Genomic DNA, 23952 nt, shown 5'->3' with positions numbered 1-23952 from the left:
GCCACCAAAAACGACGAGAGAGGAGGTCCGCGGTTGCCTTACCACCTGAATGCCCAGCAAGCACAAAGTTATGATGTTCCTTGATTACTTTACGGCGCAGATCAGGTGGTACAAATAACTTTCCTGAAGTGCCAGAGTCAGAGTCGTCCCCTTGAACCTCCAGCACCTCCCCCTCCAGTTCAGGAAAAAGAGCCGAAATAACTACCCCTTTCTGTAATATCGGGGCAGGGTTCTCATAGTCACCACCACCAGGGAAGCTCCGGGACAAAGCATCAGCCTTGACGTTTTTGACCTTTGGACGAAAAGTGACAACAAAATTGAACCTAGTTAATAACAGGGACCATCTGGCTTGCCTAGGGTTGAGAAGTTTAGCTGACTGGAGATATGACAGGTTCTTATGGTCAGTAATAACAGTAATAGGATGGACAGCCCCCTCCAACCAATGTCGCCATTCCTCAAATGCCAATTTGATCGCCAAAAGTTCCCTGTTACCCACGTCATAATTTCTCTCAGACGAAGACAATTTTTTAGAAAAGAAGGTGCATGGACGCCATTTACCAGGGGACGGACCCTGAGACAACACAGCCTCAACCCCGACATTTGACGCATCAACCTCCACAATAAAGGGTTGGGAAACATCGGGTTGACTGAGTATAGGTGCAGTGGCAAAACGATTCTTTAAGGAAGAAGAAGCCTGGAGGGAGGCATCCGACCATTTGGAAAAATCAGACCCATTCTTAGTCATGTCAGTAAGGGGTATCACAATTACAGAGTAATTTTGGATGAATTTCTGGTAAAAATTAGTAAAGCCCAGAAAATGGTGTAGAGCCTTCAGGTTCTCAGGATGGTCCCAATCAAGGACTGCACGGATCTTCTCTGGATCCATCCGAAAACCCGAAGATGACAACAAGTACCCCAAAAACTGCACGTCCTGAAAACACATTTTTCCAGTTTGGCATAAAGTTTGTTATCCCTTAATATCTGGAGCACCTGTTTAACATGCCCCCGATGTGTCTCAAAATCAGGTGAGTAAACCAAAATATCATCCACCAAAATCCTCCCCATCAAATGATGTAAAATATCATTTTTAAAATGCTGGAATACCGCAGGTGCATTGGTCAAATCAAAAGGCATAACCAGACTCTCAAAATGACCTTCCGGGGTATTGAACGCTTTTTTCCATTCGTCCCCTTCTCTGATTCCAACCAGATTGTAGGCTCCCCTTAAATTCAACTTGGAGAATACCTTAGCTCCTACAACCTGGCTGAACAAATCAGGAAACAGAGGAAGAGAGTATGGATCACGGATGGTAATTTGATTTAATTCCCAGAAATCTAAACAGGGACGTAGACCGCCATCTTTTTTCTTCACAAAGAAGAACCCTGCCACCACAGGCGAAGATGAGGGTCTGATATGTCCCTTCTCCAGACTTTTCACATTGAAATCCTTTATGGTTTGTCTCTCAGGGCCAGAAAGATTATACAGTCTGGATTTCGGTAGTTTAGCTCCGGGGGTCAGGTTAATAGGACAGTCATAAGCACGATGAGGAGACAAATCCTGACACCCTCTCTCAGAAAAAAACGTTCTCAAAACCAGACAGAAAAGCTGGTAATATTTCCGTAGAGACAGTAGCAAGGGAAATATCTAAACAGTTCTCATGGCAGTAATCTCCCCATTCAATAATCTCCCTGGCTTGCCAATCCACTAATGGATTATGTTTAACAAGCCAAGGAATACCCAAAACAATCGGTGTGGGAAGATTGTCCAGGACATAGCAAGGGATTATTTCACAATGAACTGACCCCACCCTCAGTTTTACATTATGTACAATCTGAGTAAATGCTTTCTGTGAAAGTGGCGCTTAGTCAATGGCACAGATGGAAATAGGTTCAGCTAAAGCACAGCAAGCAAGACCATGAGTTGTCACAAACTCAGCATCAACCATGCTGACCCCGGCTCCACTGTCAACAAACAGAAATTTTCTCGGTTTTGCTCTCTGACACCACCTGACAGGACAAAGCTGGAACTGCATGTTGGCAACAAATTCACCCCTTGTTTATCCAACTCCAGACTATCCAGAGTTAATCGAGACTCCTTTTGTTTAGGAATTACAGGACAGGTCCCAACAAAATGTCCCTTTTTCCCACAAAAAAAAATATGCCTTTTTTCCTGCGAATCTCCAGGGAGATGTATGATATTGAGACATCCCCTAATTGCATGGGTTCCTCCACCTCCCCCAGTACTGGCTCAACCCCAGACTGCTGCCCCGGTAGAGGTACACAAGCCTGACAAGAAGGCCCCGGAGAAGGTGGTCTCACCCGTCTATCCCAAAGGCATCTATCAAGATGTATGGCCAGCGACATGGCAGCCTCCAAGGACTGAGGGGTATCATATACAGGCAAGGCATTTTTCAGCCTTTCAGTAAGCCGTTCACAAAATTGACTTCTAAGAGCTGAGTCATTCCATTTGGAATCCGTAGCCCATCTACGGAATTCCGAACTGTACATCTCCACTGACCGATTCCCCTGCTGAAGGCGGCATAGCCAAAGCGACTCGGTCAGGGTCATCATAGATGAGGGCTACAGCCCCCCAAAAAAACTCCACAGACTGAAGACAAACTGAGTCCTGCGGTAAAGAAAACGCCCATGACAGAAGAACTCCCTGCAGTAGAGAGATCACAATACCAACTTGTTGCTCCTCATATCCGGAAGAGTAAGGACGAAGTTTAAAATACAGTTTGCAGGCCTCCTTGAAAACAAAAAACTTGTCCCTACCTCCTGAAAACCTATCTCGGAGGGCAACATTGGGTTCAGGCTGGACAGGCCTACCTACAGAGACCCCCACATTAGCAACCAGTAGCCACTGATCTTGCTGCTGAACCTCACAGCGGAAGTTATTCACCTCCAGGGACAGACAGTGGAACTGCCCTGCGAGCTCTGCAACAGTACCCATACCAAGAGAGAAAGGAAAAAAAAATTCCACTCCCGAAAAACACACAGAGGGAAAATAAAAACCCAAATGTCAGTTTTTTTGTTTTTTTCCTTTTCAAAATGTGCCCGGCCGGCGATAATGTCACACAAGGTGTGGGAAAGACTTAGTGCAACATAAAGGGAAGAGGGAAAGGGAGCCTAGACTCTAGGGAAAGGGGGAAAGTGGAGACCTCCTGTGTTGACCTAGCGTCACCTTGCCTCCCCTAACGTCCCTGGGTTGGCTCTTCACCAATCGCTGCATGCGTGCCTGGCCCTGTCTTTCCCTAGCGTATGACTAAGGCTAGGGAGGAGATGAGCACTAGTTGATCTCCACTAAACACTATAGACAACAGAGAAGGACAAACAGGGGGAAATTGCTTAGCTTTAGACGAACTCCAGACAAATGCGCACACGTCCTCAAGCTCCAGAGAGCTTTCACAGGTAATAATGAATATTGCCGGCACCTCCCTCTGAAACACAACAGGTATATATACACCCAGGCAGGGTGTTAATTAGCCAGAGGGAGGTAGCCGCTGGGTCCTAGAGACAGCCTCTAAAAAGGTGTCTGTAATGCTAAATGTAGAGATCTCCTGCAACTAATTGCACAGTGACTGTCTGTCACCTCTGACACACCCGTGACACAGAGGAGTTTTTTGGGCCATCAAACTCTCAAGGTCTAGATGATGAAGGGCATTCCTACAGTCTTACTCATGATAATAAAAATAATAATAATAGTGATGAGAATGTTAAAGCCATCATCATTATGATACTGGCAATAAAATTATGTAAAGAAATAAATGCCTCCAGCAAATATAAACAAGCGGCATTCAGTGGCCAATCACAGGCCAGTGACAATGGTGAGGTCAGAAATATCTACAGTTCATAACTGTGTCCAGTAACTAGCTACTGCACTTTACTCTGCTCTTCTGACTCCAGCATTAGGATTTCCAATCTGCTCCAGCTGACTCTCCCTGCTCCTGCTGGCTCTCCCTGCTCCAGCTGGCCCTCCCTGCTCCGGCTGGCTCTCCCTGCTCTAGCTGGCTCTCTCTGCTCCGGCTGGCTCTCCCTGCTCCTGCTGGCTCTCCCTGCTCCAGCTGGCTCTCCCTGCTCCAGCTGGCTCTCCCTGCTCCAGCTGGCCCTCCCTGCTCCGGCTGGCTCTCCCGGCTCCAGCTGGCTCTCCCTGCTCCGGCTGGCTCTCCCTGCTCCAGCTGGCTCTCCCTGCTCCGGCTGGCTCTCCCTGCTCCAGCTGGCTCTCCCTGCTCCTGCTGGCTCTCCCTACTCCGGCTGGCTCTCCCTACTCCGGCTGGCTCTCCCTGCTCCGGCTGGCTCTCCCTGCTCCGGCTGGCTCTCCCTGCTCCAGCTGGCTCTCCCTGCTCCGGCTGGCCCTCCCTGCTCCATCTGTCCCTCACTGCTCCTGCATGTTTCTATGGTAACCAGGCTCAAACCTCTGAAGTTACACTCTAACAGCCTATAGGTCGACTCAGGCAGCACTCTGCCGTCTGAGTATTCAGGTAGTTGGTAGATTTACGACTGCTAACATATCTTTCCACTTTGCTTGGCTCTGTTTTATCATCTTCAGTGAATATCCTGAAATATACAGCTCTATGGTTCTTTTGGGCTGTGCTGCTTTGCTAAAAGTGACATACTGAGGTCAGCTTCTCCGTTGGGCTCTACTACATCACTACAAGTGAGTCCCCTTGATATATTAATGTCTTCTGTTCTGCTTTGCTCTGCAACATTGCTACAAATGAGTCTCCTGACATTTTGAGGTCTGCTGCTCTGCTTGGCTCTGCCCGATCATTAGAGGTTATGGGCATTAGGTTCTGAGATGGGGTGTTGATCCAGAGAACTAGTCTGATTGCTGTATGTGGAGTCGGGAAAGAATTTTTCCTGTAATATGGAACTATTAATGTCTGACCGATGGGCTTTTTGCCTTCCTCTGGATCAGCATTTTAGGCTATAGGTTGAACTCGATGGGTCTAAACTTTCAACCTTAAAAACGCTGAATCTATGATACTACAAGTGAGTTCCCTGACATGTCCAGCTCTGCTGTTCTGCTAGGCTCTGCTATGTCACAAAAGCTGGCAAAAATGGAAGCTGGCACCTTTAGTTGGGCTGTGCTGAGGGAAATAAGAGCCTTGGGATTCCAAAACGTTTTTTATTAATACCAACGCGTTTCTGTGCCAGACCGATGCCTTTCTCAAGGTATAAAAACCAAGTGTCACAAACACTTGCTTTTTTGCTGAATCTCAGGCTTCTCTGTGGTCCAGTATAGCCTCACTGAAGGTTCCTCCAGCTGCTATCCATCCTCCACAGCCTATGTTACTTCTACCTTGCTGCATCAACGTCTCTGGGCCGAGCTGCACATCAAGACTTATGGATTTGTGATGATACAAACATAGATAGATATATAGATATATTTGGAAATTGGCTAGAACTCATCCTGAACATATAAATCGTTCAGTAAACTGGTAACATCACTTGGCGACTATCCCAAATTTTTACTTTCTTCCAGGTTGCAACAAAGTACATAGAACCTCATTGGAAAGAATTGCACTTTGAAGACAAAGTCAAGAATTGTGTTGCTTGAGTGCAGATGAGGAGGGGATGGGAGGGGGATGCAGCTGCAACTTCTCTCTACATCTCTTTTTTTCTGTATTTCTTGCTGTACGCGGTTTTCTGGGATGTGTAGATAGCAGGAAAATCTACTAAAGTAAGAAAAAGCATTTGACTAGAAAGAATTGGTCCAAACAGAAACCATAAAAAGAGAAACATCACATTGCCATCCAACATCTAGCTGCATCTAAAGTATATGAACAGCAAACACGGTCACTGTCACTTCGAAACACTTTACATAAATCAATAGTAGAGATGAGCGAATCGATTCTAAAGGAATCAATTTAGTTAAGAATTTCAATATAATTTGTGCTGCCAATTTGCTGGATACTGACGGCTGGGAAGGACATTAAAAAAGAAATTCTTATGCTCCGCTCTCCTCAGCACACACCCTACCTGTCGTGCTGCCGTCTGGCTCTCCGATCTGCTTCCTTTTGGCGCTCTTTTCCTTCCAATGACTTTCGGGTCTTCTCTCTTTTGATGCAGCCATTAGGCCGCAAGGGGAGTGAGGTATCACACACATCCTTGACACCAGTGACGTGTGTCGTGTCCCACATGACTGTGCGGGGACTAATCAGTGGTTGCACAAGATGTGGCCAGAAAGATAAAGACCAAGGAGGAGCCAATCAGAGAACCACTCGGCGATGGGACAGATTTAGGGACGGGAGGGCCGAGGAGAGATGAGTAAAAAAGTTTATCTCTTTTTAAAACCACATAGGCATATTTGATTTGCACCAAGTTTATTTGATGGAAATTGAAACCCTTCGACTTCCCAAATAGAGCAACTCTGCCACTTCTCCTTCCATCTTGTGAAAACTGCTAAAATCCATCTTGGCCAAAACAAGGACTAGCAGCTCACTGAGGGATCAGATTACAGCTGCCTATTGCAGTTTATAGAGAGAGAAACTGGAGAGGAGACAAAGCGTCCTTTCTTGGTGACAATATAGAAGAATATGCACGATTGCGCCCACCTGGATGGCATGTGTGCGCACAACCACTTATAAGGCTTAAGGCTGCTGCAAACCCACGAGGAGATAAATGCATGGAACCGCAGAAAGAAATGGGTTATTCTGCGCTGCCGTGGAGAAAATGAAGGATGGCAATTGAATTTCATGTGGTTTTATTCGTCAATGCGTTTTGAAGTATATAATTTCTTCATATTGACAAACCATGCTCTATTGCAGTTAATGGAAAGGGGAAAAAGGGCAAAGACTAGACAGAAAGGGGCAGATAGACACACAGACCATTGGTGCTGCCTTGTAGTGTTTCATCTCATCCAAAGCTGGATTCACAGTCATTCTGCTTAGTACTCTTGTATACTGTCCTCCATGCTCCTGCTGCTTTCTAGTAAGTGTTTATCTTACCCCAGAGCTGGATTCACATCTACACTGCTCAGTACTGCTGTCCAATAACCTTTAGGCTGCTTCTGCTTCATTTATTACAAAGAGTCAAGAGAGCAGAAACTCCTTATGTCTGTGTGTGCTGTGTATGGGAGATATAATAGCATCTGGTCTCCACCATCTAGCACAGAGGCAACTGATATTCATGGATGGAGTCTGCAGAGGTAAAAATTGATGAAAATGTTGAAAATGTCACATAAAGACTATAAACAATATTTTCCTCTTGTACACACAGGACAGATAATATGAGAAGTTGGCTGAAATTACAGGTAAGTTCCATACAGTGACTGAATGCTGCAGAGGGTAAGACATAACGGGGACTTAAAGGGGTTGTCCACTACTCAGAGAAACCCTTCTGTATCCCTATGTTTACCCCCAGCAAAATAATAAATGGGTCCATTATAGCGGTGTCAGCACCAGCTACCCCATAGAGACAACAAATTTTTTGACTTTATCAGTAGCTGCAAGATCAGACTACACAGAGTTTGTTTGTGATCTGTAATCAGGGAGATACAATGATCTGCATGGTCATTGCATGCATAAAAAGTTTTCTTAATAAAGGCTAATTGCAAAGTTGCTTCATTGGTTTTATTTAGACACGGTAAAATAGTAAAAAAAATACTTGCAAAGATGGACAGACCGTAAAGAAAAAAAAAATCACACCGATGATTCATACATGTTTTTAAAATCAATTAAAAATGGAAAAAAATAAATAAATAGTGATGAGCGAGCATGCTCGATACTGCTCGATGCTCGCATGCTCGGGGTGCTCAGGTACGCTCATTACTCGATCGAGCATCGGGTGCTCCGGTGCGCTCATTACTCGATCGAGCATCGAGTGCTCAGGTACGCTCATTACTAGATCGAGCACCGGGTGCTCCAGTACGCTCATTACTCAATCGAGCATTGGGTGCTCAGGTATGCTCATTACTCGATCGAGCATCGGGTGCTCAGGTATGCTCATTACTCGATCGAGCATCGGGTGCTCAGGTACGCTCATTACTCGATCGAGCATCGGGTGCTCAGGTACGCTCATTACTCGATCGAGCATCGGGTGCTCCGGTACGCTCATTACTCGATCGAGCATCGGGTGCTCAGGTACGCTCATTACTCGATTGAGCATCGAGTGCACAGTTACGCTCATTACTCGATCGAGCATCGGGTACTCAGGTACGCTCATTACTTGATCGAGCATCGGGTGCTCCGGTACGCTCATTACTCGATCGAGCATCGGGTGCTCAGGTATGCTCATTACTCGATCGAGCATCGGGTGCTCCGGTACGCTCATTACTCAATCGAGCATCGGGTGCTCAGGTACGCTCATTACTCGATCGAGCATCGGGTGCTCAGGTACGCTCATTACTCGATAGAGCATCGGGTGCTCAGGTACGCTCATTACTCGATCGAGCATCGGGTGCTCAGGTACGCTCATTACTCGATCGAGCATCGGGTGCTCAGGTATGCTCATTACTCAATCAAACATCGGGTGCTCAGGTACGCTCATTACTCGATCGAGCATCGGGTGCTCAGGTACGCTCATTACTCGATCGAGCATCGGGTGCTCCGGTACGCTCATTACTCGATCGAGCATCGGGTGCTCAGGTATGCTCATTACTCGATCGAGCATCAAGTGCACAGGTACGCTCATTACTCGATCGAGCATCGGGTACCCAGGTACGCTCATTACTTGATCGAGCATCGGGTGCTCAGGTATGCTCATTACTCGATCGAGCATCGGGTGCTCAGGTACGCTCATTACTAGATCGAGCACCGGGTGCTCCAGTACGCTCATTACTTGATCGAGCATCGGGTGCTCAGGTATGCTCATTACTCGATCAAGCATCGGGTGCTCAGGTACGCTCATTACAAGATCGAGCACCGGGTGCTCCAGTACGCTCATTATTCGATCGAGCATCGGGGGCTCATGTATGCTCATTACTCGATTGAGCATCGGGTGCTCAGGTACACTCATTACTTAGTTGAGTATCGCCAGTGCTCAGGTACACTCATTACTCAATCGAGCATCGGGTGCTCAGGTACGCTTATTACTCGATCAAGCATCAGGTGCTCAGGTATGCTCATTACTCGATCGAGCATCGTGTGCTCAGGTACGCTCATTACTTGATCGAGCATCGGGTGCTCAGTTACGCTCATTACTCGATCGAGCATCGGGTGCTCAGGTACGCTCATTACTCTATCGAGCATCGGGTACTCAGGTACGCTCATTACTCGATCGAGCATCGGGTGCTCAGGTACGCTCATTATTCGATGGAGCATCAGGTGCTCAGGTATGCTCATTACTCGATCGAGCATCGGGTGCTCCGGTACGCTCATTACTCGATCCAGCATCGGGTGCTCAGGGACGCTCATTACTCGATCCAGCATCGGGTGCTCAGGTACGCTCATTACTCGATCGAGCATCGGGTGCTCCAGTACGCTCATTATTCGATCGAGCATCGGGGGCTCATGTATGCTCATTACTCGATCGAGCATCGGGTGCTCAGGTACGCTCATTACTCGATCGAGCATCGGATGCTCCAGTACGCTCGTTATTCGATCGAGCATCGGGGGCTCATGCATGCTCATTACTCGATCGAGCATCGGGTGCTCAGGTATGCTCATTACTCGATCGAGCATCGGGTGCTCCGGTACGCTCATTACTCGATCGAGCATCGGGTGCTCAGGTATGCTCATTACTCGATCGAGCATCAAGTGCACAGGTACGCTCATTACTCGATCGAGCATCGGGTACCCAGGTACGCTCATTACTTGATCGAGCATCGGGTGCTCAGGTATGCTCATTACTCGATCGAGCATCGGGTGCTCAGGTACGCTCATTACTAGATCGAGCACCGGGTGCTCCAGTACGCTCATTACTTGATCGAGCATCGGGTGCTCAGGTATGCTCATTACTCGATCGAGCATCGGGTGCTCAGGTACGCTCATTACTAGATCGAGCACCGGGTGCTCCAGTACGCTCATTACTTGATCGAGCATCGGGTGCTCAGGTACGCTCATTACTCGATCGAGCATCGGGTGCTCAGGTACGCTCATTACTCGATCGAGCATCGGGTGCTCAGGTATGCTCATTACTCAATCAAACATCGGGTGCTCAGGTACGCTCATTACTCGATCGAGCATCGGGTGCTCAGGTACGCTCATTACTCGATCGAGCATCGGGTGCTCCGGTACGCTCATTACTCGATCGAGCATCGGGTGCTCAGGTATGCTCATTACTCGATCGAGCATCAAGTGCACAGGTACGCTCATTACTCGATCGAGCATCGGGTACCCAGGTACGCTCATTACTTGATCGAGCATCGGGTGCTCAGGTATGCTCATTACTCGATCGAGCATCGGGTGCTCAGGTACGCTCATTACTAGATCGAGCACCGGGTGCTCCAGTACGCTCATTACTTGATCGAGCATCGGGTGCTCAGGTATGCTCATTACTCGATCAAGCATCGGGTGCTCAGGTACGCTCATTACAAGATCGAGCACCGGGTGCTCCAGTACGCTCATTATTCGATCGAGCATCGGGGGCTCATGTATGCTCATTACTCGATTGAGCATCGGGTGCTCAGGTACACTCATTACTTAGTTGAGTATCGCCAGTGCTCAGGTACACTCATTACTCAATCGAGCATCGGGTGCTCAGGTACGCTTATTACTCGATCAAGCATCAGGTGCTCAGGTATGCTCATTACTCGATCGAGCATCGTGTGCTCAGGTACGCTCATTACTTGATCGAGCATCGGGTGCTCAGTTACGCTCATTACTCGATCGAGCATCGGGTGCTCAGGTACGCTCATTACTCTATCGAGCATCGGGTACTCAGGTACGCTCATTACTCGATCGAGCATCGGGTGCTCAGGTACGCTCATTATTCGATGGAGCATCAGGTGCTCAGGTATGCTCATTACTCGATCGAGCATCGGGTGCTCCGGTACGCTCATTACTCGATCCAGCATCGGGTGCTCAGGGACGCTCATTACTCGATCCAGCATCGGGTGCTCAGGTACGCTCATTACTCGATCGAGCATCGGGTGCTCCAGTACGCTCATTATTCGATCGAGCATCGGGGGCTCATGTATGCTCATTACTCGATCGAGCATCGGGTGCTCAGGTACGCTCATTACTCGATCGAGCATCGGATGCTCCAGTACGCTCGTTATTCGATCGAGCATCGGGGGCTCATGCATGCTCATTACTCGATCGAGCATCGGGTGCTCAGGTATGCTCATTACTCGATCGAGCATCGGGTGCTCCGGTACGCTCATTACTCGATCGAGCATCGGGTGCTCAGGTATGCTCATTACTCGATCGAGCATCAAGTGCACAGGTACGCTCATTACTCGATCGAGCATCGGGTACCCAGGTACGCTCATTACTTGATCGAGCATCGGGTGCTCAGGTATGCTCATTACTCGATCGAGCATCGGGTGCTCAGGTACGCTCATTACTAGATCGAGCACCGGGTGCTCCAGTACGCTCATTACTTGATCGAGCATCGGGTGCTCAGGTATGCTCATTACTCGATCGAGCATCGGGTGCTCAGGTACGCTCATTACTAGATCGAGCACCGGGTGCTCCAGTACGCTCATTATTCGATCGAGCATCGGGGGCTCATGTATGCTCATTACTCGATCGAGCATCGGGTGCTCAGGTACACTCATTACTTAGTTGAGTATCGCCAGTGCTCAGGTACACTCATTACTCAATCGAGCATCGGGTGCTCAGGTACGCTTATTACTCGATGGAGCATCAGGTGCTCAGGTATGCTCATTACTCGATCGAGCATCGGGTGCTCAGGTACGCTCATTACTCGATCGAGCATCAAGTGCACAGGTACGCTCATTACTCGATCGAGCATCGGGTACCCAGGTACGCTCATTACTTGATCGAGCATCGGGTGCTCAGGTATGCTCATTACTCGATCGAGCATCGGGTGCTCAGGTACGCTCATTACTAGATCGAGCACCGGGTGCTCCAGTACGCTCATTACTTGATCGAGCATCGGGTGCTCAGGTATGCTCATTACTCGATCGAGCATCGGGTGCTCAGGTACACTCATTACTAGATCGAGCACCGGGTGCTCCAGTACGCTCATTATTCGATCGAGCATCGGGGGCTCATGTATGCTCATTACTCGATCGAGCATCGGGTGCTCAGGTACACTCATTACTTAGTTGAGTATCGCCAGTGCTCAGGTACACTCATTACTAAATCGAGCATCGGGTGCTCAGGTACGCTTATTACTCGATCAAGAATCAGGTGCTCAGGTACGCTCATTACTCGATCGAGCATCGTGGGCTCAGGTACGCTCATTACTCGATCGAGCATCGGGTGCTCAGTTACGCTCATTACTTGATCGAGCATCGGGTGCTCAGGTACGCTCATTACTCTATTGAGCAACGGGTACTCAGGTACGCTCATTACTCGATCGAGCATCGGGTGCTCAGGTACGCTCATTACTCGATGGAGCATCAGGTGCTCAGGTCTGCTCATTACTCGATCGAGCATCGGGTGCTCAGGTACGCTCATTACTCGATCGAGCATCGGTTGCTCAGGGACGCTCATTACTCGATCGAGCATCGGGTGCTCAGGTACGCTCATTACTCGATCGAGCATCGGGTGCTCCAGTACGCTCATTATTCGATCGAGCATCGGGGGCTCATGTATGCTCATTACTCGATCGAGCATCGGGTGCTCAGGTACGCTCATTACTCGATCGAGCATCGGATGCTCCAGTACGCTCATTATTCGATCGAGCATCGGGGGCTCATGTATGCTCATTACTCGATCGAGCATCGGGTGCTCAGGTACGCTCATTACTCGATCGAGCATCGGGTGCTCCGGTACGCTCATTACTCGATCGAGCATCGGGTGCTCAGGTATGCTCATTACTCGATCGAGCATCAAGTGCACAGGTACGCTCATTACTCGATCGAGCATCGGGTACCCAGGTACGCTCATTACTTGATCGAGCATCGGGTGCTCAGGTATGCTCATTACTCGATCGAGCATCGGGTGCTCAGGTACGCTCATTACTAGATCGAGCACCGGGTGCTCCAGTACGCTCATTACTTGATCGAGCATTGGGTGCTCAGTTATGCTCATTACTCGATCGAGCATCGGGTGCTCAGGTATGCTCATTACTAGATCGAGCACCGGGTGCTCCAGTACGCTCATTATTCGATCGAGCATCGGGGGCTCATGTATGCTCATTACTCGATCGAGCATCGGGTGCTCAGGTACGCTCATTACTCGATCGAGCATCGGGTGCTCCGGTACGCTCATTACTCGATCGAGCATCGGGTGCTCAGGTATGCTCATTACTCGATCGAGCATCAAGTGCACAGGTACGCTCATTACTCGATCGAGCATCGGGTACCCAGGTACGCTCATTACTTGATCGAGCATCGGGTGCTCAGGTATGCTCATTACTCGATCGAGCATCGGGTGCTCAGGTACGCTCATTACTAGATCGAGCACCGGGTGCTCCAGTACGCTCATTACTTGATCGAGCATTGGGTGCTCAGGTATGCTCATTACTCGATCGAGCATCGGGTGCTCAGGTATGCTCATTACTAGATCGAGCACCGGGTGCTCCAGTACGCTCATTATTCGATCGAGCATCGGGGGCTCATGTATGCTCATTACTCGATCGAGCATCGGGTGCTCAGGTACACTCATTACTTAGTTGAGTATCGCCAGTGCTCAGGTACACTCATTACTCAATCGAGCATCGGGTGCTCAGGTACGCTTATTACTCGATGGAGCATCAGGTGCTCAGGTATGCTCATTACTCGATCGAGCATCGGGTGCTCAGGTACGCTCATTACTCGATCGAGCATCGGGTGCTCAGGGACGCTCATTACTCGATCGACCATCGGGTGCTCAGTTACGCTCATTACTCGATCGAGCATCGGGTGATCAGGTACGCTCATTACTCGATCGAGCATCGGGTGCTCAGGTACACTCATTACTCGATCGAGCATCGGGTGATTAGGTACGCTCATTGCTCGATCGAGCATCGGGTGCTCAGGTACACTCATTACTCGATCGAGCATCGGGTGCTCAGGTACACTCATTACTCGATCGAGCATCGGGTGCTCAGGTACACTCATTACTCGATCGAGCATCGGGTGCTCAGGTACGCTCATTACTCGATCGAGCATCGGGTGCTCAGGTACGCTCATTACTCGATCGAGCATCGGGTGCTCAGGTACGCTCATTACTCGATCGAGCATCGGGTGTTCAGGTACACTCATTACTCGATCGAGCATCGGGTGCTCAGGTACGCTCATTACTCGATCGAGCATCGGGTGCTCAGGTACGCTCATTACTCGATCGAGCATCGTGTGCTCAGGTACGCTCATTACTCGATCGAGCATCGGGTGCTCAGGTACGCTCATTACTCGATCGAGCATCGGGTGCTCAGGTACGCTCATTACTCGATCGAGCATCGGGTGTTCAGGTACACTCATTGCTCGTTCGAGCATCCGGTGCTCAGGTACGCTCATTACTCGATCGAGCATCAGGTGCTCAGGTACACTCATTATTCGATCGAGCATCAGGTGCTCAGGTACGCTCATTACTTAGTTGAGTATCGCGGGTGCTCAGGTACACTCATTACTTGATCGAGCATCAGGGTGCTCAAGCACCATGCTCGCGTTCCCGACCAGCATGTTTCATGGCTGTTAGACAGCCAATAAACATGTGGGGTTTGCCCGCCGTACACGGTAATGTCATAGCCATGTTGGCTATTGGCTTTATTGTGATTGGCAAAGTGCCAGAATTGGTGCAGCTAATGCGTCTGCGGACTTGTATTTTTAGGCTGGGAAGGGTCAAATATCCATGGACCATCCCAGCCTGTTAATATCAGCCCCAGTTGTCTGCTTTACCTTGGCTGGTTATCAAAAATAAAGGGGACCCAATGTCATTTTTTAAATTATTTATTTAATAGGTTTGAAAAATGTATAAAACACATTTTAGTGACACATGAAAGGCAATAAAGGGTGCAACTTTATAATATTTAGGTGGGGGGTGGATATTAATCTAAGCTCTCCCTCCTATAAAAACTCTCCCTGAACTGCTTCCTGAGAACAGTGTGCCGAGCATCGCGTCAACGGATCTTAAATAGACCTGATGACGCGATTCGTCCAGGCAATTACAGTAATGCCATAACCAACATAGCTACGTTACCGTGTATGGCGGGCAATCCCCGCATGTTTCTTGGCTTTATAACAACTGCAAAACATGCGGGCCGGGGATTCGACCATGGCGCTCTAATACCTAAGATACTCGATCGAGTAATAAGCAGTGCCGAGCATGCTCGCTCATCACTAACGACTTGCACCATTTTCAAGATTCCTCATTGCTTGTTTGGATTTCCATTCTAGTTGTCATGGCTAGAAACACATACATGTCTACTCTGGTGTACCTATGGCAACACTTCCTGGCACAAAAATAAAGTATTGATCCAAATGCACACTGATGAACACTGTCCACAAGCTTCGTATTTGTGTAGATTGTGGATAAGGGTTAAATATATGATAGTGAAAAAGCTGTAAAACTGCGATAAAAGCTTCCACAAAATTGCCGAAGGTTCGGCTTTTTGAAGCTGCTAGCAAGTAAAGTTTGACATTTCTGCAATGTTTGTATTCTTTCCCTTATGCACCCTGTACGGTATTTCTTCCCTTTACATGAATTATAGAAATTTGCAGTTATTCCATCAAACATAAAGTATTTGTACAGTGGAAAATCAGATCCACGGGGAGAAGAGGGAGCAATAAAGTGAAACGGTTAAAATGGAAATGACATTAAATACTTTCTACAGAAAGGAACTATCGGCTGTAAAATTGCGAGCGGACCTGTTTTTCGTGTGTTCATGCCGAGTAACAATTGAATAAGCAACAGCGGGAAACTCAAAATGAAAACTTTTTTGAGTATTTCTAAAAGCACAAATAATCAGCTAAGATGAATGCCGAGAGCTCAGAAGGTTTATGCTCCTCCACTATGTCAGCACTGGATTTTATAACACAGTTTACCTTCCAGAGTTTTTTAACTCACACATTGCTAAGCATTTACTTTAAAATTAATATCAAGGGAAAGGAATCAATATGTCGCACCATTCCCCGCAGTATACACAGTCCAAGGTACATTGGAGGCAAAAAAGTGGTAAAGCAGAAAGGAGTCAATGCAAAAATTAAAGGAGTTGTCCACTACTCAGACAGCCCCTTCTGAATCCCTATGTTTCCCCCTAGTAAAATAATAACACTCACCTATGGATAGACTGATGAAAGTATTCACAAGCCGGCGCCTGTGCAATAAATAAAAAATAACTTTGTGGGATCTTTTCTATTTTTGATAACCAGCACAGGCAAAACCAACAGCTGCAGGCTGCAGCCCCCGGCTGTCAGCTTTATCATGGCTGGATATCAAGAATAGAGGGGACCACACTGTTTTTTTTTAATTATTTCAATAAATAATTAAGAAAAAACAGCATAGGATCCCCCCAAATTTTGACAACCAGCCAAGCTAAAGTGGACAGCTGGGGGCTGGCATTCTCAGAGTGAGAACGGGCCATGTATATAGGCTCTTCCCAGCCTAAAAATAGCAGTCCATAGAAGCCCCAGAAATGGTGCATCTATAGGATGCCCAAATTCTGGCAATTTGAACGGCTCTTCACACGTACCCTGTTGCGGTGGCAAGTGGCATAATAGTTGTGGGGTTGATGTCAGCTGTTTTATGGCCGCTAAAAGTTCTCATGCAGTGAGCAGTGACATCAGTGAGGTGACCGGGGTTCATCAGCTACGAACTCCGGTGACCTTTCTCATGTCAGCGCTACACACTGCAGGAGCATAATCATGCCCCTATTTTAGTATGTTCTGGCTGGCTTGTTGAACTGTCCCATCATGCCACCACTCAACAAACCACCCAGATGAAGCAGAGCCTGGAGTTCTTCGTGGGACAACATCACATAGGGATTCTCGACGGACAGGTGAGGAATATGGTGGTTTATTACTTTTTATTTTACAGTAATAAATAGGGAAAAAGAGGGACGTGGAGTATTTATTTAAAGTAAAGGCGCCTGTGTCTTTCTTTCAATTAAAGGAATTTATTTTGGCTGTGTATTTTATACAATCTGACTATGGAGTTAGTAATGGGGGCGTCTTATAGACACCTCTTCATTATTAACCCCTTGGCTTGATGTCAGCGGCCATAAGTCTGCAGACATCAACCCCAAACCTATTACTCCACTTGCCACCGCACCAAGGCAAGTGGAAAGAGCTGGGCAAAGACCCAGAATAGGCGCATCTTATAGATGCGCCTTTAATGGGGCGGCTACAGGCTGCTATTTTTAGGCTGGGGAGAGTCAAAATCCATGGCCCCTTCCCAGTCTCAGAATACAAGCCCCCAGTTGTCTGCTTTAGCTTGGCTGGTTGTCAAAAATGGAAGGGGGGGAGGGCCATATATACTGTACAGACCAAAAGTTTAGACACACCTTCTCATTTAAAGAGTTTTCTGTATTTTTATGACTATGAAAATTGTACATTCACGCTGAAGGCATCAAAACTATGAATTAACACATGTGGAATTATATACTTAGCAAAAAAGTGTGAAACAACTAAAAATATGTCTTATATTCTAGGTTCTTCAAAGTAGCCACCTTTTGCTTTGATGACTGCTTTGCACACTCTTGGCATTCTCTTTATGAGCTTCAAGAGGTAGTCACCGGAAATGGTCTTCCAACAATCTTGAAGGAGTTCCCAGAGATGCTTAGCACTTGTTGGCCCTTTTGCCTTCATTCTGCGGTCCAGCTCACCCCAAACCATCTCGATTGGGTTCAGGTCTGGTGACTGTGGAGGCCAGGTCATCTGGCGTAGCACCCCATCACTCTTCTTCTTGGTCAAATAGCCCTTACACAGCCTGGAGGTGTGTTTGGGGTCATTGTCCTGTTGAAAAAAAAATGATGGTCCAACTAAACGCAAACCGGATGGAATAGCATGCCGCTGCAAGATGCTGTGGTATCCATGCTGGTTCAGTATGCCTTCAATTTTGAATAAATCCACAACAGTGTCACCAGCAAAGCACCCCCACACCATCACACCTCCTCCTCCATGCTTCACGGTGGGAACCAGGCATGTAGAGTCCATCCGTTCACCTTTTCTTAGTCGCACAAAGACACAGTGGTTGGAACCAAAGATCTCAAATTTGGACTCATCAGACCAAAGCACAGATTTCCACAGGTCTAATGTCCATTTCTTGTGTTATTTAGCCCAAACAAGTCTCTTCTGCTTGTTGCCTGTCATTAGCAGTGGTTTCCTAGCAGCTATTTTACCATGAAGGCCTGCTGCACAAAGTCTCCTCTTAACAGTTGTTGTAGAGATGTGTCTGCTGCTAGAACTCTGTGTGGCATTGACCTGGTCTCTAATCTGAGCTGCTGTTAACCTGCGATTTCTGAGGCTTGTGACTCGGATAAGCTTATCCTCAGAAGCAGAGGTGACTCTTGGTCTTCCTTTCCTGGGGCGGTCCTCATGTGAGCCAGTTTCTTTGTAGTGCTTGATGGTTTTTGCAACTGCACTTGGAGATACTTTCAAAGTTTTCCCAAATTTTCGCACTGACTGACCGTCATTTCTTAAAGTATTGATGGCCACTTGTTTTTCTTTACTTAGCTGCTTTTTTCTTGCCATAATACAAATTCTAACAGTCTATTCAGTAGGACTATTAGCTGTGTATTCACCAGACTTCTGCACAACACAACTGATGGTCCCAACCCCATTTATAAGGCAAGAAATCCCACTTATTAAACCTGGCAGGGCACACCTGTGAAGTGAAAACCATTTCCGGTGACTACCTCTTGAAGCTCATCAAGAGAATGCCAAGAGTGTGCAAAGCAGTCATCAAAGCAAAAGGTGGCTACTTTGAAGAACCTAGAATATAAGACATATTTTCCGTTGTTTCACACTTTTTTGTTAAGTATATAATTCCACATGTGTTAATTCATAGTTTTGATGCCTTCAGTGTGAATGTACAATTTTCATAGTCAAGAAAATACAGAAAAATCTTTAAATGAGAAGGTGTGTCCAAACTTTTGGTCTGTACTGTATATGGGTATATATATACCCCTCTATTTTTGATAATCAGCCAATATAAAGCTGAAAGCTGGGGGCTGCAACCCACAGCTGTCAGCTTTACCTGCACTGGTTATCAAAAATAGAGGGGATCCCACACTATTTTTTCTTAAATTTATTTATTTATTGGAAGAACAGGCGTAGGATGATGAGCATAGTGCTCTCATCAGCCAATTCCAGTGACCGGCAGTAATCTTATTGCCGCCGGTCACAGCTGCTGCGTTGATTCCGCAGCTCTCTGACCGGTAGTAACAAACGTACCGCCGATCAGAGCCGGTGTTTCTCACATTGTCACACAGATGACAGCGTGGGAAACACCCAATGTTCGGGCTGCCGAACCTGAACAGTAATACGGACTTCCTGGAGAAGTCCATGTTTGGGGTCCGTGCATGAACACTAGGTGTTCGGTACGGACCCAAAACTTTACTGTTCGGGTTCTCCTATCCCTATTTGTAAGCCAAAACCAGGAGTGGATGAACAATGCATAAACATTACCATGAACTAGCTCCAATATGATATAGACAGGAGGAACCAAAGCTTGTTTCATCGGATCTGGGGGAGAGGATACCACCATAAGAATGTGACCCCCAGAGGTTGAGATGTCATGCTCCTTGCGACGAGGTTTGGAACTTTTTTACAATATGTCAGTGAAAATTTTCCCCTATAAAGAGCGCCACTTTTGCTCATAGGTTGTGCCTGGTATTGCAGCTTACCCTCATACAAAGATCTCCAAAAAGTCTCCTGATATTTGCAATATATTTTGGACATTAAAATGACGCTCAGTTGCAAAAATTTGTGCAGGGGGTCAAAAAACTATAAGCAAGTCTAAACACTAGATTATCACTGCGGCCCCTTAGTGGGGAATGTACTGTAGTGTCAGACCCCAAAAACAGATAACGAAAGTGCAATAGGGATAAGATGAGACTACCCCTTTAAATTATTTTTTTCCCTCCAGTGCATCCACGTTATCACTAAGTTTCCACCCAAGCTGAAATGTTAAGAAGTTAATGACTGTTTACTTGGCCCGGAGTCTCCCACACAATGTCTCTGCCACGGCATTTATAAAGTAGAGCTTTTTCTAATTGTATTTTTTTAGAGGCCAATTGTTCTCCCATTTCGTCCAAATTTCTAAGCCTTTCATTAACTGAGAGGAGACGCTTGCCAAATTCATATCATGTGAAGAAGCGAAAGGATCTCCAACGTAATGATGACATTCTCTGCAGCTGCAGCTCCGAATGGAAAACCACAACATACAAATTGCATCATGCAGATTTTTTTAACTGAAGGCAAACTGGGAAATTCATGGAAATGGAACAAAGTTACAAAACACATTGATGACAAATGAAGACAGTGATTATGTGACTGACTTATGTATCTTCATCAACTCAGAAACATCAGCAGTGCAGGGGACAGCAGAAAGGAAATTACTAACTAGGAAAGACGATGGTAATAAATTCTGCCTCTGGATGATTCAAGGGTTTCACATGCAATCACTATAATACTGCACCCTATGTACAAGAATATAACTACTATAATACTGCCCCTATGTAAAAGAATATAACTACTATAATACTGCCCCTATGTACAAGAATATAACTACTATAATACTGCCCCGTATGTACAAGAATATAACTACTATAATACTGCCTCCTATGTACAAGAATATAACTACTATAATACTGCCCCCTATGTACAAGAATATAACTACTATAATACTGCCCCGTATGTACAAGAATATAACTACTATAATACTGCCTCCTATGTACAAGAATATAACTACTATAATACTGCTCCTAAGTACAAGAATATAACTACTATAAAACTGCCCCTATGTACAAGAATATAACTACTATAATACTGCTCCTATGTACAAGAATATAACTACTATAATACTGCACCTATATACAAGAATATAACTACTATAATACGGCCCCTATGTCCAAGAATATAACTACTATAATACTGCCTCTATGTACAAGAATATAACTACTATAATACTGCACCCTATGTACAAGAATATAACTACTATAATACTGCCCCGTATGTACAAGAATATAACTACTATAATACTGCCCCTATGTACAAGAATATAACTACTATAATACTGCCTCCTATGTACAAGAATATAACTACTATAATACTGCCCCCTATGTACAAGAATATAACTACTATAATACTGCCCCCTATGTACAAGAATATAACTACTATAATACTGCACCCTATGTACAAGAATATAACTACTATAAAACTGCCCCTATGTACAAGAATATAACTACTATAATACTGCTCCTATGTACAAGAATATAACTACTATAATACTGCACCTATATACAAGAATATAACTACTATAATACGGCCCCTATGTCCAAGAATATAACTACTATAATACAGCTCCTATGTACAAGAATATAACTACTATAATACTGCCCCTATATACAAGAATATAACTACTATAATACTGCTCCTCTGTTCAAGAATATAACTGCTATAATACTGCCCCCTATGTATAAGAACATAACTAGTATAATACTGCCCCCTATGTACAAGAATATAACTACTATAATACTGCCCCTATGTACAAGAATATAACTACTATAATACTGCTCCTATGTACAAGAATATAACTACTATAATACTGCCCCCTATGTATAACAATATAACTAGTATAATACTGCCCCCTATGTACAAGAATATAACTACTATAATACTGCCCCCTATGTACAAGAATATAACCACTATAATACTGCCCCCTATGTACAAGAATATAACTACTATAATACTGCCTCCTATGTACAAGAATATAACCACTATAATACTGCCCCCTATGTACAAGAATATAACTACTATAATACTGCCCCTATATACAAGAATATAACTACTATAATACTGCTCCTCTGTACAACAATATAACTGCTATAATACTGCTCCTATGTACAAGAATATAACTACTATAATACTGCCCCCTATGTATAAGAATATAACTTGTATAATACTGCCCCCTATGTACAAGAATATAACTACTATAATACTGCCCCCTATATACAAGAATATAACCACTATAATACTGCCCCCTATGTACAAGAATATAACTACTATAATACTGCCCACTATGTACAAGAATATAACTACTATAATACTGCCCCTATGTACAAGAATATAACTACTATAATACTGCCCCTATGTACAAGAATATAACTACTATAATACTGCCCCGTATGTACAAGAATATAACTACTATAATACTGCCTCCTATGTACAAGAATATAACTACTATAATACTGCCCCCTATGTACAAGAATATAACTACTATAATACTGCCCCCTATGTACAAGAATATAACTACTATAATACTGCACCCTATGTACAAGAATATAACTACTATAAAACTGCCCCTATGTACAAGAATATAACTACTATAATACTGCTCCTATGTACAAGAATATAACTACTATAATACTGCACCTATATACAAGAATATAACTACTATAATATGGCCCCTATGTACAAGAATATAACTACTATAATACTGCCCCGTATGTACAAGAATATAACTACTATAATACTGCCCCTATGTACAAGAATATAACTACTATAATACTGCCTCCTATGTACAAGAATATAACTACTATAATACTGCCCCTATGTACAAGAATATAACTACTATAATACTGCCCCCTATGTACAAGAATATAACTACTATAATACTGCACCCTATGTACAAGAATATAACTACTATAAAACTGCCCCTATGTACAAGAATATAACTACTATAATACTGCTCCTATGTACAAGAATATAACTACTATAATACTGCACCTATATACAAGAATATAACTACTATAATATGGCCCCTATGTCCAAGAATATAACTACTATAATACAGCTCCTATGTACAAGAATATAACTACTATAAAACTGCCCCTATGTACAAGAATATAACTACTATAATACTGCACCCTATGTACAAGAATATAACTACTATAATACTGCCCCGTATGTACAAGAATATAACTACTATAATACTGCCCCTATGTACAAGAATATAACTACTATAATACTGCCTCCTATGTACAAGAATATAACTACTATAATACTGCCCCCTATGTACAAGAATATAACTACTATAATACTGCCCCCTATGTACAAGAATATAACTACTATAATACTGCACCCTATGTACAAGAATATAACTACTATAAAACTGCCCCTATGTACAAGAATATAACTACTATAATACTGCTCCTATGTACAAGAATATAACTACTATAATACTGCACCTATATACAAGAATATAACTACTATAATACGGCCCCTATGTCCAAGAATATAACTACTATAATACAGCTCCTATGTACAAGAATATAACTACTATAAAACTGCCCCTATGTACAAGAATATAACTACTATAATACTGCTCCTATGTACAAGAATATAACTACTATAATACTGCACCTATATACAAGAATATAACTACTATAATACGGCCCCTATGTCCAAGAATATAACTACTATAATACTGCCTCTATGTACAAGAATAAAACTACTATAATACTGCACCCTATGTACAAGAATATAACTACTATAATACTGCCCCGTATGTACAAGAATATAACTACTATAATACTGCCCCTATGTACAAGAATATAACTACTATAATACTGCCTCCTATGTACAAGAATATAACTACTATAATACTGCCCCCTATGTACAAGAATATAACTACTATAATACTGCCCCCTATGTACAAGAATATAACTACTATAATACTGCACCCTATGTACAAGAATATAACTACTATAAAACTGCCCCTATGTACAAGAATATAAC

The 23952-nt window shown here is 44.9% G+C and overlaps 1 long non-coding RNA gene across 2 annotated transcripts in view; it reads left to right on the top strand.

The window, feature by feature from the left end:
• Nucleotides 1-23952, top strand: part of LOC141153501 (uncharacterized) — a 534371-nt gene that overhangs the window by 472702 nt on the left and 37717 nt on the right. The window contains exon 3 of one of the 2 annotated variants that reach the window (XR_012247312.1): nt 7221-7254. This is a non-coding gene — a long non-coding RNA (uncharacterized lncRNA). Of the gene's footprint in view, nt 1-5484; nt 5558-7220; nt 7255-23952 lie in introns of those variants that run through there. The other variant, XR_012247313.1, reaches the window with a different exon arrangement.

Source organism: Phyllobates terribilis, unplaced genomic scaffold (genome assembly GCF_046119375.1).
Source record: "Phyllobates terribilis strain yellow unplaced genomic scaffold, ASM4611937v1 Scaffold_7__3_contigs__length_470593459, whole genome shotgun sequence".
NCBI lineage: Eukaryota > Metazoa > Chordata > Amphibia > Anura > Dendrobatidae > Phyllobates > Phyllobates terribilis.
Note: the sequence above shows the minus strand (reverse complement) of the source record. Positions and strands in the feature narration are given on the sequence as shown.